At 42.9% G+C, this 14,824-nt stretch overlaps 1 long non-coding RNA gene across 1 annotated transcript in view; it reads left to right on the top strand.

Annotated features, from left to right (window-relative positions):
- The first annotated feature begins 303 nt into the window (after positions 1-303).
- The window catches only part of LOC125758730 (uncharacterized), a 41,215-nt gene continuing 26,694 nt past the window's right edge, over positions 304-14,824 (top strand). Inside the window, exons 1-2 of the long non-coding RNA XR_007416361.1 lie at positions 304-782; positions 1,614-1,742. This is a non-coding gene — a long non-coding RNA (uncharacterized LOC125758730). The remainder of the gene's footprint in view (positions 783-1,613; positions 1,743-14,824) is intronic.

Below are 14,824 nucleotides of genomic sequence, written 5' to 3'. Positions count from 1 at the left end.
CCTACATGTTTGTTCTCTACGCCAGCATGTGCCGTTCAGAAGAAGCTAACCGGCCCGCATGGTCTCCAGAGTTGTCTTTTCTTCGTTTTACAATTTATCAGCGCCATGTGTGGCCTACACAACGAGCTTTTGCCGCAACTACAAAGCTTGGTTTAAACGAGAAACTCCTCAGGGCGCACAAGTGCTGGGCGCGCCAGCGAGCGCCGCGCCCTCTGCACGCTTCATCGTAAGCTATTCCCGCCTGGCAGGCTCGCTGCCTCGCTCACGACACTAGGCAAGCCTTTCTAGCCACGATAGTTCTGCGTTCGTGTCGTGTGTGTGTCGTCGTGCGAGTTTTGTTCATACGGTCGACTTTTACCGCGCTGCCTCGCATTGTGTGTTGTATGTTGTGGTTACTGACGTAAGCGCAAGTTCGTCACGCAGTGTTATACGCGGTAGCAGGTAAATAGTCACCAGATGCCGGCCGTGCGACTCCAATCTGCGACTGCTTTGTTCAGTGTGACCGACGGGGGCGATTCATAGTTTTGAAGAACACGTTCTTCAAATGTTTCCGCCCGTCAGTAGGGTGCCTTGATGCGCGTTTTGTCCGCTCACATTGAGGCACACTACACGGCAGTGAGTAGCAGCGCTGCAATCCTTTCTCGACGACGCGTTCTGTGGCCCTGGAAAATGCCTTGACGCTCGGGGACGGCCGGTAGCTCGGCGATTCCTCGCTTGGCGCACCATTGAAAACCGGCGGTCATCCAGCAGTGTACGCTGCCAGCGTATTTTCATTGCCAGAGGTAAGTGAACGTTACGCTTCGTACATTGTGAGTTGTTCTTATTGTAGTACGCGTTGTCGCCGAATAAAATCGCATAACGTGTTGGTAGTGTATGCGGTTGTAGGTGTGCGGATTGTGCTCGCGCATGACATTTGTCAAGAACGTAGTCGGTAGTGTTATAAAGTTTTGGTAATTAGCTCGCGTGCACGCACTGCTGTACGCTAATATTTGCTGAAAGGAGACATTTTTGTCATGCGTTTTATGCTTGTCAAATTTATGCATGTCTCTTGACAAATTACTTGGAGTAACGCCATGAAACCGAAGCTTCAACATTCATTTCGTTCGCACGAGCTCTGAAGGAATAATCATCAGCCACCGTGTGAATCGTGAATCGGTACAGTGGGAGAAATAAAGTGTATTTAGGGATGTTTTCCTTAGGCGTGCATTTTATTCGTCATTAAGTAACGTGACCCTCAAAAGCGTTTAGGTTAGCATTCTTGGACATTGCTTATCATCTTTCAAGCAATAGATAACATAGATTTGTTAAAAATGCAATTTCAGCAGCATGACACTGTATTTTGTTCAGTTGGTTTGCCCCATTTTTATCCTTTATGCACGTTGACCTAATTTGACAAGCCGTACTTTCAGCTGAATTTTCAATTGCTTATGGCACTATATGTGCGTCCGTGTATTGAAGACCCACCTCTCATCGCATAATAATAGCTTGTGAAGAACAACGCCGTTTGTCAGAGCTCTTCCTCCCCCCTCATAGGGCAAGGTGTTGCTGGCACACCTGCTTCGGCTTTTCTTTATCTTTTTTTTAATGCTGAAGTTTTTTGCAACGTACTGCAGGTAGCAAACAGCAGTGCCACGACAAACAGTGGAGTGCTGACCATGCAGTCCAGAAGGTGGCTGAGGCAAGTATGCTATAGGAGGTGCTTATTCAGGCAGAAGAAATAAGCATCTGCAGCCAACGTAAAGGTAATGTACAAAGTTCCATTTAATGAAGAAGAATCTTGTTTTGAGCTATTGTCGAAGGGAAACAATGAGCGCTAGATAAATGAGATGGAAATGCAGAGTAACAATGTTATCCCTATTGAAAAATTCCATATGTACGGAGTCCGCAGATACGGACTTATTGGAATATGGAATGCCATATCACCGTATCATACGGAAATCCGTAAGATACGGAAATCCGTAAGATACGGATATCCGTATGATACGGAAATCCGTAAGATACGGATATCCGTATGATACGGTGATATGGCATTCCATATTCCAATAAGTCCGTATCTGCGGACTCCGTACATATGGATTTTTTCAATAGGTAAGGACCACGGATATCTGTATCATACGGAAATCCGTAAGATACGGATATTGATCATCCGTATCATACGGAGATGCGGCACTGAAATATTTGGTCCTGCATCACGCAGAAAAATCGATGGATATCCTAATATAACTGAAATGTAGGTATATACACGCAGCACAGTAGTGTGGATATTGGTAGTAGAGTCGCCGACAATGTGCCTTGATTCATGGCTATAGACCTGCTCAGCTAATTAATTACCACAATAAAGTTCGTGATACATATTTTGACACGTTTGAATTGTAATTTTGTTCGGTGTTGTTGCATGTTCTCTTGAAATATAGTCTGTAGAACCAGATGAAACCATGTTTATGAAGTAATTAATTGGATGCAGAATGCCTTACTTTCAGACATCATAAAAGAAGCCTCAATCAAAAAGCCAGTTACTGATATGTGTTACTGGCCCAGATTGTGACTAAGTAATATGGATCTGCAAAAAGGTGCACACAACAGTTGATGGTTGTACATGCAGATGAACCACCAACGATTTATTCATTCGGCCTTCTGATGACTTTCAGCTTGCCCGCCAGGTATCGGTAGACGCTCCCTTGGAAGAACTCGTTTCCCACCTGCTCCTCTGGTGGAAAGCATCTGAAATAGGCCAGAAGCGAATGCTGTGTGAGCAGAAATTTTCGCACTGAGTACAAAAACTGAAACGTATTACCAACGGGAAAGTTAGTCGGAAAGACATTGCAAGGAAAAAATGCCTGGTCTACCTCATCGCGGTTCTCAAAAATGTAGACAGGTTTTCCTTAAGACTCATAAAGCAATGGTAGTAGACCTAGTAGATGTCGCGAATATTCTCGGCCTGTGGCAGTAGCTTCCGCAGGTAGGCAACAAAAATAGCAACAAAAAAAAAAAACTCACGCAGCGAAAATGTTTTTCTCAGCAATCTTGAGTGCATAAATAATCGGCACAGAATACCCAGGGGTGGCGCGCATCTAGTGTAGTGAACAGCTAGACCAAGCCAAAACATTTATACTGAACAGCGTCGCACACATTCCTTCACTTTTGCGCTGCTGTCATGAATGAGTTTCCAGAACTGCTCATGCTTTCACGCGTGTTCTATGACCCAAGGACGTCTAAAGGCTTTGTACGGTGATAATCAATGTGTGCGCCACACTTGTTGAAATTAAGAATAATGTCCATCTGGCGCCACCAGTGACCTCTGCTGTTTTCGATGTGCGAAAGCACTTAAGCAAATGCCGACAAAACATCATAAATTGGGCAGATTTGGCCACTTATGGCTTAATGATGCCGCACTGCACGTTTTCTGGCAGATGAAACGCTGAGGTAAAGGTCGAGATGATACAGGAAGACGTTGTTTGTGACGCCAAAAACATGTGATAGCAGGAAGCGAAATAAACGGTTCGGAAATCGCTAAGATAACTTTTTGCAAATGTTATTTAGGCATAGTGTGTGTCGAATGGGGAAGATGGTTAGAGCGTTCAATGCATGTAATGGAAGGGAAAGAAGCAGGCAGTGAGAAAGCACCTCCATGACAGCACGCTGGCCAGTCGCTACATACAGATGCTTTGTTTGGTGTGCAAGGCAAGCTATGGCAAAGTCACCTAAATCATGTGCTCGCGTTGTCTCATGTGCTCTTGATTAGCGAATAATGGCGGGATAAGTTGAGGTTGTAGGCTGCAAACTGCGTACGCATTAGCCCTTTAGAGAGCGGAAGCAGCCCACCTTCGCACACGCTCGATAAATAAAATCTAAGAATACATTTTTTTTGAAGACAGGCCACCAGAGTGAAGTTTTTCTGCAGCAAAATAATTAAAACTGTTGATTTACGCACAATGCAAGCTGATAACAACCATCAATGGCACTGAAGTGACACAGCAAGGGTCATTTCTCTCGTGAACAAAGCAAATGAGGACATATGATATTGAAACCGTGCTTTGACTGACATAAGCGCTCTTCGATAAAAAATTTGTCAAAATTGAGACGGGAGTTTTTTTTTAATTTTATTATTTGAAAATGAGCTTTTTAGAAAAAACTCGCTTCTTTAATTATTTTTTATTCTTTTGTACTGCCTGTAGCAAAATGATATTTCGCAGAAATGTTGCAAAAGCTTTTTTCCATATTTGGCACTGTTTTGAAGTTTCTGCATGAAAGAGGAAACGCGCCTAGGCACATCAAACTTAGCAAACTTTTTTCATTCGGGCTGTGTTTGCCATTTTTTCCTTTTTGAGCACAGCATAAAGAAAGCATGAATGTAATTCACAGCAATGCGTATTAAAACCTGCAGAAAAATATTTCAACACATTTATAGTTTGCGCTAAATTCGGCCATGAAGTCTGGAAATATTGCGATGAGCAAAAACAGGACGCCTGCGCCGCCATCTTCAGGTACTTTTTTGTCGCGCTGGGAGTGTTTCTTGGAAATAAACTTTTTGGTTCCTTGCACTTTGAAAGTGCCCACATAACATATAAAAAAACCCAGACAAAACAAACAAAAATATCGACCAGACATGCATGTTCGACCTCTTGTGGAATCACCCTGAATAGTCTTTAGTTAGAATCACAGCACATAGAAACCATGCCAGGAAACCTTAGTAAGTCCAAGGGAACGCTTCCAACTGTTTTATTTTCCGCACATCATCAAAATATGCATATTTTCAGAAATATGCACGCAGGCAGGGCGCAGCGCATGCAGACTATCACACAGCACTATCAAAAAAAGCTATAGCACAGTGCTATAAAAAATAAGCATTCACTCTTGTACAAAAAGACTGAAGGAACAATGATGCATCCATCTCCTTCTGTACGTGATACACTTCAAGCTCTTCAGATGTCAATGTTTCTCTGCTTTCTACCCATGCGTTTCTCCAAACAGCAGTGCACAGCCACATGAAGCATAATGGAATGGCACGTGTGAACCCATACCATTCTTAATCGACAATACATGCTCCCTCAGGCAATCATTAATGCAGCAGCCGATTCGGCCAATATATGACTTGCCAACGCTCAATGAAATTTCATAAACAACACCCACCCTGCAACACAGAACTGGTCAGCAATCATTTGCAGTTTTTAGACATGAACCTGTTACTAAATGCTATACATTCGTGCTAATGTATAGCTCCTGTGCCCATAAGGACCTTCTGCCTTATGAATATGCTCACTCAAAAACTATGAAAAGAGCTATGCGAAACTGTGTCTCCGGTCAGCGTTATTGAAGTCGTGCGAGCACACTATGGACAACAGTTCCCAGTTACAGATTTCAAGGCTGGTAGCGCCGGCTTCCTTCGGTGGTCTTGACCAGTGTGTTCGAATCTTTGCTACAGAAGTTGAAAAGATGAAACAGGCAGCCCGAGGCCGTGCAGAAAGAGAGCACTGGTTCTCCTTTACGTGCACAAGATTGCCCACAATTCCAACAAAAATTGCATACAGGCATGATGTTCCAGTTGCTTTCTCGGCACCCAACAAGCTGTCGAAGCTTTGTGCCCTTATCTTTTCACAAAAAGTCAAGCTTTTGTGCAAAAAGAAGCCCACCAGGCCAGTTCTGCGTTGCATGGTGGGTGTCGTTTACGAAATGCCGTTGAGCTGTGGCAAGTGTACATAGGCTACACCGGCCGCTACATTAATAATCACCTAAGGGACCATGTATTATCGATTAACAATGGTGTGGGTTCACACCTGCCTTCCATTGTGCTTTGTGTTGCTGCACACCACTGTTTGGAGAAATGCATGTGATAGGAAAAAGCAAGGAAACCTTAGCAAGTGAAGTGCTTGACGCGTATCACATACAGAAGAGGATGGATGCATCAGTGTTCCTTCGATCTTTCTGTACAAGAGTGCATGCTTACTTTTTCATAGCACTGTGCAATAGTTTACATGTCATGTGCCCTGTCTGTGTGCGCATTTCTGAAAAATTATGCATATATTTGGGTGATGTGCGGAAAATAAAATAGTTGAAAGTCCAGAGCCCTATCCTGTCTTTGCTCACATTTCTTCCTTATTCTCAGTTGCGCCACAAATATTTCACTAAGCTTTGTACCAACTCACTCAATGTTACACTCTGCCTTTGAGAGCACTGGCAGAAAGGGCACCGCCAAAACCACACATATCTCAAAGAAAGGTGACTTTTAAGGGCTCGTTCTTTCTTTGTTAGACACAATATTAATGACAACTAACAGACAATAATGTCAAGGAAAGTATTAGGGGTGTTATTTGCAGTAATTAGAATATAAATGTGAAGAAAGTAAAGTGGACGAAAAGAAAATTTGCCGCCGGCAGGGACCTTCGAATAACGCGTCCGATGCTCTACCACTGAGCTACGGCGGCGGTCATCCCTTCATCTACTTTTTGAAGTATATATGTGAATTTAAACCTGGGAGTGTTAGTCAGCGCCGATCGCAGCCATAACGGCGAGTGTGGAACACTCTTTTCCTGCCTGTTGGCATCACGTCACACGTGATCTTTTTACGAGCTGGCAGCTGACCAATAATCCCTCGCATACTACCTGAAGGCATCAAGTCTGCCAGAACGAGATCCTCGCTATGAGACCCTATACTTTCCTTGGCATTATTGTCTGTTGTCATTAACATATCTCAAGGCTGATTCCACGAGAGCTCGAACGTGCATGTACAGGAGATATTTTTATTTTGTCTGTTTCTTTTTGTGCTGTGTGGGCACATTCAAAGCGCATGGGACCGAAAATTTTATTTAAAAAAACGCTCCCAGCGCGGCAAAAAAATATTTGAAGGTGACGGCACAGGTGTCCCTTTTTGCTTACCACAATATTTTCAGATTTCGCAGCCGAATTTCGTGAGTTATAAACGTGTAAAAAATTTTTGCTGCTGGTTTCAATACGTGTCACTCTGAATTACATCCATGCTTTCCTTATGCTGTCTTCAACAGAGAAAAAATGTGAAAAAATGGCAAACACGGCCCAAGTAAAAAAAGTTTGCAAACTTTGATGTGCCTTGATGCGTTTGCTATTTCACAGAGAAACGCCAAAAAAGTGTCGAATATAAAACAAAGCCTTTGCAACATTTTTGCAAAAGACCTGTTTTCTACAGGCCATGCAAAAGAAGAAAAAAGTAGTTGAAGAAGCAAGATTTTATATAAAAAAAAGCTCATTTCAGAAAAAGAAAACTCTGGTCTCAATTTTTACAATTTTTTTTTATCTAAGAGCACTTAAGTCAGTCAAAACACGGTTTCAATATCGTATGTCCTCATTTGCTTTGTTCGTAAGTTGGAAAATATTGCGGTAAGTATTGCATGCCGCCACATTTTTTTTGCCCCGCTGGGAGAGTTTAGAAATTTCAGTTGCATGGACACTGAATGTACCCACGCAAGACATAAAAAAAAACCTGACAAAACAAAAATATCGATCGGACATGCATGTACGATCTCTCATGGAATCACCCTCAAGGAATTACAGATACAGGTGTGACTTCCAGTTTCTGTCATTACGCTAGAGTTCACCTCGACTACTTCGTACTTAGTCGTTGCTGTGTGCTCTGACAGTGCTTTTAATGTCACTTTTTTCTTATCTGCATCGTTCTTATGTTGGCGCAACTGCGGTTAAAGTTGGCTATCTCTTCAAGGTAGACACGGTCTCCTACCTAGTCCGCTCAGGAGATGTACAAAATGCCAGAGAAGTATTTTGGCAGCTAGTCCTTTTCTTTTACGAGTGCGTGCCACAGTTTGCACATGGGAATTTCAGCAACCCCAATGTTATATTTACACAGCACCTGTGATAACTTGCACTCGAGGAAAGGGAGCGCAACTCCCATGTCAAAAACGGGGAGGCTGGAAATGGGCAAACGGTGTCCCAGACCATTCATGAACTCGGGAGGGTAACCTTCATCAAAAGGTCCTGCCTCCATGTTGGAAGTCTAGTCTTCAGATTTCGTGCAAATGTGAGTAGTCCAATGGAAAGGCAAGTACTTTTCTTTGACGAGTGTCAGGATGTAGGGACATGAAGTCCAGACAGTCAGTATGCGTACTCTTTTTGTAAACGTTGAAAGAATGTGCCAAGTCCCTTTCTAGAAACACATCCAAAAAGCTGGCATGTGGTCTGCCCTATCACCCCCGTGAAGTGAATGGAATCTGCTTGGTTGTTTTGATGCATGGTGAAAGCTCCTAAGCAAAACACTTAATCACGCAAAAAAAATCCTCCATGTAGCACACAAAAACTCTTGTCATTGGACCAAAAGTGAGAGTTATTTTGGAGCCTCTGCATTGTCAGATACACAGCAGGAACCAAGAGAGAGAGGCAACTATTGAAGAGCAGTGGACTTGCTTGTCAACAACCATGTCAATGGGAATGGAAGTGTACAGTTCTGTTCACTTACATTCGGACTAATACGACCACTGGGGTGCATGCTGCTGCTCTTGGCACTGGTTGGCCCAACAAGAAAGGTCTGCAACTGATGCCCCCGACTTGAGGAGGCACCTCAGTTTTTTGCCTGGGTAACACCTACTTAAGTTTTGAAAAAGCCCACTACAGGCAAGTACGCGACACACCAATGGGTGCCTGTCTCAGTGACCACTGTGAATCTGATGATGCAGCGGCTGGAAAAGCCCGCCTGCCCTCGCTTTTCAGCACAACACCAAGTATTATGGTGTATTATGTAGACTATTTTTTCTGAGTGATTAAGCTTGGCTGCTTTAGAAGCTTCATCACACAACTAAACTATAAATATCTAATTGAGGTCGCAGGATAGGTGGAGGCTGACTAGAAATTGCCTTTTTGGAATGTGTTGGCAAAAAGGAACAATGGAGCACTTTCCTTCTACGTCTACAGAAAGAGTACATACATTGGCTGCTACTTCAACATTTGGCAAGCGTCATTCTGACGCTTGCCAAATGTTCAAGTACCAGCCAATGTACCAGCCAAGACGACAACTACTGACCTTGGCAAGCGTCATTCTGACGCTTGCCAAGGTCAGTAGTTGTCGTCTTGGATCGTTATGTTGTATTTGCACGAAACCTGAAGACCTGACTTCCTATATGTAGAAAAGCGAAAGGGACTTTCCGACAAACAGTTACACTCCTGCGTTCCTAAAAGATGTGGTAAACAGTTTGTCCAAAACCTCCCAGCCTGCCAGTGCCCAACAGAAGAAACGTGCTTCCATACCTCACGTGTACAGGATAAGTGAGACCTCATCATGCGTGCTGTGTAACTATGACGCTGAGGTTGCTGACATTTCTGTGAACCAACTGAGGCATGCACTCATAAGTGGAAAGGACAAGCTGCCGAAAGAAGACTTTCCTGATGTTGCTTACAAGAACCCGTGTGCAGACTGGGAGAGCATCTACACAGGGGTGATGGGCCACATTAAACAGCTGCTGTGGCAACATCGGAATGATGCGGATAAAAAACAAGTGGTGTCAAATGCTCTGGCAGTGCACAAAGCAATGACTGAGCACACTAGCACATTTACTGAGGTCTCGGACAAGGCCACGGTAATCTGCAACGGCAGCTGTGGCTATCTGCAACTCTAAACAGCGGCACCTCTCACGGCCACTAACGGCACTGGTGCAAAATGCGACACTGCCCGGCAAGAAAATCTCCACACTTGTCACCCTTACTCATTCTAGACATCCTGGCTGAATCTCAGTGTTTTCTGCCTGTAACAGAACAAAAATATGATTCAGAGACTCACGCTTCAGTGCATGAAGCTTCTCTGAGGATGATGACCTTCCTCTTTGATGAAAGAGCAGCATGGTGAACCAGGGATGCTCTAGTTGTGCAGGTTTTCGAATGCGCCACAGTGCCTTTGCTCTTTCTCTCTGAGAAAGCAAGGGAGCCCTCGGTTTCTTCTGGAAGCCACTGCCACTTCTGGTTTTCCATTAAAATTCCTCGGCCAAGGTCAATCTGCACAAGGCCGCACATAAGGTCTTTAAAACTGCAAAATCTTACATTGGAATTTCTGTAGAAGCAAAAAACCGATTTTCAATAGGCCAACCCAGGCATCCTTTTTTAAAGGTAGGGTACTCATTTTGGCTGGTTGGTTCATATTTACAAGTGGAAAACAGTGCTAAAAAGACGGGACAAGAAGGACACAGACCCCCCCAATGGCACTGTCCAATAACCAAATGTGTTTTATTCTCCAGTCAGCACATATATACTGCACCAGTACGCAGTGAAAGAGAAAAAAAACAGACTCAGCCTGCGCAGAGGAAAAAAGTGATCAATGGGATGGCAATTCCATGTCCTTCAGAGATCGGCAAATCGAAGGGAGGCTTACACATGCCTTGCCGCTATTCTTGATACGATAAGATGAGTGCGTCTCATTTCAGAAACTTATATCCACAATAGTGGCTATTCTTGATACGATAAGATGAGTGCGTCTCATTTCAGAAACTTATATCCACAATAGTGGCAAGGCATGTGTAAGCCTACCCTTGATTTCCTGCTTCCGAAGGAAATAGAATTGCTGTCCTATTGATTGATGCCTCTGCACAGGCTGAGCCTTCACTTCTTTTTTTGTTTCCTTGCGTTAGTGGTGCAGTATATAATGCAGACTGGAAGAATCAACACATCTGGTTGTTAATCAAAGCTGTGATCTCCTTTCTTGCTCCATCTTATAAGCGCTGCTTTCCACTCATAAAATGTCTTAATAGGTAAGGCTCTGCAATTACAACCTTTATTTTATTTTTTCTGAACTACCCCGATCCGCCCAATGTTGCACATGACCTTGACGATGCATGATTACTCTCTACCGTATATGAGAAAAGTACTAAGGTCATTTCAGCACAGCCACAACTCTAACTGCACAGGGAAGCAACATTAACTGTATGCCCTGGAAAGCTTCCTCAATGAAAAAGCTTAACACGAACTGCAACTGCGCAACTAAATTGAAGATATGTCAAAATTACCTCTGTAATACACAAGATGCACAACAACAATAGAAGGGAGATGAGCCAACAATGAGACAAGTCTCATCTCCTTCTATGGTAGTTATGAATTTTGTGTATTCAAGAAAGCATGTAGCAGTTATTCCAGCAACAAGTATTCATAAAAAATTATCTTATTAAAAAAGTACTGACACAAAAATTTTACATCTCGCTTTTTCCTGTTGAAATAATCAGCTAATGACACGCTAATCACGACTGGAAATCTTGTTTGCTAGAGCACACAACGATGAATCATTTGGACACATATTTATAGCACCTAGTCGCAATTTCGGTTTCAGAGACTGCTGAGAGAGGTGGGGTCTAGCGTGGTTTGTAAACACAGCTGGCCACATGAACGCACAAAACAGCAACGCACTCACAATGCATGCCGCAGATTGTGGACTGCACGTCAGCACCGCGTTGACAACTGCTGGTTAGAGCGCACATAAGGGTCATGGCAAGCCTGCACAAACTCGTGATGTAGATGGCTGTTGGTTTACATACACACCAAAGTGATTTCACAAAGCTCCATTTTGCGCCCAGTTGCATGGCACACACTTTAAAATTTATTCTAAATATGTTCTAGGCTATATTAATTATCGATATTTTGTAGATGATGTGCGTGTGTGTGTCAACACAAATCTATCATACAAGTATATCAGCTTCAAAATTTTGTGTTAGTGCTCTTTTAATACATAACCCTTTGTCCCATCTTTTATATTACAGTCAGTATACCACTCAACACAATCAGGTGTATATGAGCTGTGCCACTGTAAAATCCAGAATGTGCCACATCATAGAGCTCAAGCCAAATGTATAGAGTGACCTTAGTTTCATGCTGAACAGCCATTTGGTTTGTTTTTGTGCTTCTACTTGCCACCAAGGCATGTGCACTCTGGCCTATGTAATACTTTCTGTATGAAAGTATCATTTCACAGATAACTCAGTCTGAAGTTAACAAAATGTATTAAGTGCCACTTGCTACAACCACCCCTCCATGTAACAGCAGAATGACCGATTCTCCAATGCACAACTTGTCCCACAAGAAGAGGCAACACTGACAGTGGCACATTCTGCTGGTTTTTTCAGAATGTGAAATATGTCTTCTAACAATCAAAAGCTAATCTTCAAGTCACATTGTGTGACAGAAGCATGCGTCTCCCTCTCCCCCCCTCACAGAAAAACAGCATATTAAAAAGGAACTGAGCCACACAGCTTAAGATGAACGGGATGCAGGGCTTAAGCGAGGTGAGTCGGCTGACAATGAAACGTCCAATTATGCCGTGACAACATAACTTCCCACATAGCGAGCACTGCCAGAAACGCTCACTAGGAGTGAAACAAAAGCTTGTCCAGAAACTTTTACCATGCTCTCAAAGCCACAACATTGAAGTTGTGTAAATGTGCATATGCAGTCTCTGAGGTCAAATACTATTATTTTTGTCACATTACGCATTACTCGAGCACATCGATAGCATTTAACAGTATCACGGTATATTGTTAAAACACACAGCTGTATTATGAATAAAACTTTAGAGCTTTCATTATTTATTTGAAATGTAACATTCATCTGTTGAAAAGGTTAATCAGTCACTCAATAGTAAGAGGCTTGTACCGATTCCTGCACTGCACCTATTTTAAGCGATCTTTATCAATAGGTGACAAAGTGACAAACAGTTGCTTTGTTTGAAAACACATCTCACGACAACACGTAGAGAAAGCACCTTCCCACACGATTATACACTGTGCGTAATGTCGTAGCCACTAGACAATGTCTACCCACCTATCGGAAGCATGAAATCTCTTTCACATTAAAGTGGCAACAGCTCCTCCTGCTGATCTTTTCTGTGAATTTTTCCCAAATATCACACCTTCTTTAGGAGATGAAAAATCCTTCAGGGTGTTGCTGGAGCCAATGTTTCAACACGTGGTCTTGTCTTCTTCATGATAGCAACTACCTTGAAGAAGACGAGACCACTTCTTGAAACGTTGGCTCCAGTGACACCCCGCGTTCAAGCATTTTCCACCTCCTCAAGCTTCCATCTCCCCATGAACTACTTTCTTGAGGACTGATTCATCCTGAATGGATTTCGTTGTTGTAATATAAGCAGTTCAATTATTTTTCCTCGTTTTTCACTATCGACACTATACTTCATCTCACAAGCTCGTCGCAGCAATGTGGAGCTATGAGGTGTAAGCAAGCCACATGCTTATGAAGCAAAACATAGCTCTACATACAACTGCCTTAGAATTGGCAAGGTCGAGGACGTTCGCATTTGTTTGGCACATGCTACGTCAGAGCGATATGTGACACACTAATCCCCACTTTGCACGTACGTCCTAGGACTAATTATTAAAGAGGTAACTGCTGGTGATTGTGATTATAAAGGCGCGTGGCCGCATCCATCAGATGTGGACCACCTGCTTTTGATTCCGATCTCATGATTGTCTACTGCCCACTATCTTGACATCAAAAATAAACTACGCAATCAGCTATCACTTTGTGTCATTCTCATGCTGGAGGACAAAGCATAAGGTAAGTTCTGTTTTATTATTGAGATCAGGTGCTTGTTCCGCTCACACCTGCCTAAGAATTTGATGAGTGTATCTTTGAAACAATGCAAAATATTCGCAAACACATTGCTGTTGAAGTGCCAGGACACAAATATAAATCAAATAAAAAGCATCACTTTAGATATTATGGGCGAAACAGTGCACAATGACAGGTTGAAACATTTGACTCGGTAGGCACCAGCTTAAAGCGATGCCGCAATGCTTTGTTTTTTCCTGTGCTGCCATATGCTGGCTTTACTTGCCAAACAAGTGCTTTAGACAAAATGGAGATGCAAAGCAGCCAACACAGCACGGATGAATACATTATGAGAGATTTTAACTTTTCCTATTGGCTAAGCAGTCTCCACAGCAGTGCGACCAACTTGTGAGATGGTAGTATAGTTTATCTAATGTTTCTGAGTTAGAGATATACCTTTAAAAAACAAAGCGAATTTAAGGGATCATTTTCTTCGTTAGACACAACATAGAGACAACAAACAGACAATCATGCCAAGGAAGATATAGGAGACATCATTTGTAGTAATATGATATAAATGTCAAGAAATTAAGATCATGTGCCATGTGATATGTGATACAGCAAGAAAAAAAAAAAGGATGTTCCACATTCGCCACCTGGCTACGAGCGGCATTGGCTAACACTCTCAGGTTTAAATACACAGATATACCAATAAAGTGTACGGGAGGACGACACATTGTCGTACCTTATTTGGTAAAGGATCGGACACATTACTTCAACATTGCAGGTTCATTCAGTCCCTGATGGGTGGCAAGTTGTCCATTCATCACTTTAATTTCTTCACATTTATATCATAATTACTACAAATAACATCCCCAATGCTTTCCTTGCCTGTGGTTGTCTGTTGGTAGTCATTAATGGTATGATATACATGTAATACTGGTGTCACACGAGCAATTTTGACTGCGATCAGGGGCGATACGAATTAGGCTCGATCAGGATCAGGCGCTGCTACACGGTCATGCTAATCGCGATCAGGCCCGATCAAGATCAAGACCATAACGATCTGCGCATCGAGATCTGGCTCAGATCGCGTTTGGAATTGTCTGTACCAAACTCTATTCAGATTAGTTTGGTCGTGTAGCAGCAGCGAGATTTTGATCGCGATCAAGAAATCTGATCTGGATCGACCTTGATCACGATCAAAAGTGCAAGTGTGACACCGATAGACAAAGAAGCATCCTATATGCAGCTTGATATTTTTTCAAAAGAGAACTCAAACCAGGGGACGTTGCCCTAATGAGAG

The sequence above is a fragment of the Rhipicephalus sanguineus genome, chromosome 5 (genome assembly GCF_013339695.2).
Source record: "Rhipicephalus sanguineus isolate Rsan-2018 chromosome 5, BIME_Rsan_1.4, whole genome shotgun sequence".
NCBI classification, from domain to species: domain Eukaryota; kingdom Metazoa; phylum Arthropoda; class Arachnida; order Ixodida; family Ixodidae; genus Rhipicephalus; species Rhipicephalus sanguineus.
The sequence above is the reverse complement of the archived record's forward strand: the minus strand, read 5'-3'. Positions and strand labels throughout refer to the sequence as shown.